This window comes from Phodopus roborovskii, unplaced genomic scaffold, assembly GCF_943737965.1.
Source record: "Phodopus roborovskii unplaced genomic scaffold, PHOROB, whole genome shotgun sequence".
Taxonomy (NCBI): Eukaryota; Metazoa; Chordata; class Mammalia; order Rodentia; family Cricetidae; genus Phodopus; species Phodopus roborovskii.
Genome location: NW_026125575.1, coordinates 3,452,990 through 3,454,596, shown reverse-complemented (window position 1 = coordinate 3,454,596; position 1,607 = coordinate 3,452,990).

The following is a 1,607-nucleotide window of genomic DNA, read 5'->3' as shown; positions in this document are numbered from 1 at the left end:
GCATTTTCTTTCCTGGTGAAAGTTGGGTCTACAGCACCCCCTGCTGGTCCTGAGCATCATCACATTGAGGTTGTTTCTGAACATACAGGGAATCTGCTCACTGTGTCTGCTGCAGTGTAAAGCAGGGCTGTGTGTCTTCAGTGGTAGCAGAGCTCAGCTTCAGGGAGAACTCGTCGCCGAATGTGCCCATTCACACACGGAGGGATTTCTCAGTGACAGCTGCACACTTTCTGCTGAGAGCTGATCCTGATGAGAGAATTTGGGTTAAAAGGAGGTCTCAGAATCTCAGAATTCTATTGGAAAAGGGAACAAATGTTTAGTTAAGTGTGTGTGTGTGTGTGTTTCTATTCATTAACGTTGGTTTCTGAAAATTATGTTTATGACACACACCTGTCTTACCATTCTCTTGCCATTGGGAAACTTCCTCCTTTCTTCCTCAAAATCCTTTCCCATGTTCAGTTAATTTTGACTTTTTATGTGATGCTTTAGTTTTAAGAAGGGATGTCTAAATAGCCATGGGACTAAAACTAATAGAGACTGTTATGTATACCAGTAAGAATTCATCTGAATATAATATCCTTTTCAAAAAATAAAAATGAAAATGAAAATAACTAGAAATAAAAATAATATCATGTTAAACCGGTGTCTATCAGGATTTATTAGTTCATAAGGGAATCAATCAGACCTCATGACCCCCTCCATTATCCAAGTCTCTTTTCTGAAAGGTGCCCCCACCAAATCCAGGATATCCTGTGTGAGAAGTACCCGAGACTGAGGTGATAACTTCTAAAGAAAGGCTTCTCCTTGAAACAGTTGTGGAGCTCTTTTGGTGAGGAGAACTGTTGAAGCTGTACTTCTCTTGGAAATTTCTGTTTGATCTTAAAGTCTTTTCTCATAATTGCAAAATGGTCCAAAAAGCCCATTTTAAGCAAGAGAATTAGGTAAGAAACCATCCCCTGATATGGGGTCACTAGCCATGACCTTATCTCCAGAATTAGCCTTTGTTAAAAGAAAAAATCTATTCAAATACAAAGCAATTTACACTTGTTGGAGCAAGTCAACATTTTTTGAGTTGTGTTTATCATCCTTAGGCATTAACTTGCCTTTAATTTTAATACTCTTAAAGGAAGCACAGATTTCTTGTCTGAAACTTCCAAGGCATCTCCTGACTTCATTCTAGGCTACATTCAGGTGTCATTCCACCTATCAACATCTCTTGAAACTGTGGCACTACCAAGTTTGAACAACAAGACACAGGATGGGATGAAGAATCTTGAAATAACAGCATTCTACATGAGAAGAATATATTGAATTATAATATTTCTCATGAAGAATTTATTCTCTATGAAAGGAAACATCTTCACGAATGGTATTGGAACATGTGGATTGTGGAATTACTGTTTCTGTAGTTTTCCATGGAAAGTAACGAAGGTTCGAAGAAATAGCTACAGGTCTGCATCTATTTAGCTGAAACTTTTTGGGAAAACAGCACACTCCTAATGTTTTCTTAAATTTTTCCTTTTTTAAAGGAATAAAACATTAAATGAGAGGAAGGAAGAGTGGACGAAGTGAAGAAATGCTCTTACTGGCCACTCTCCGAAACTGCT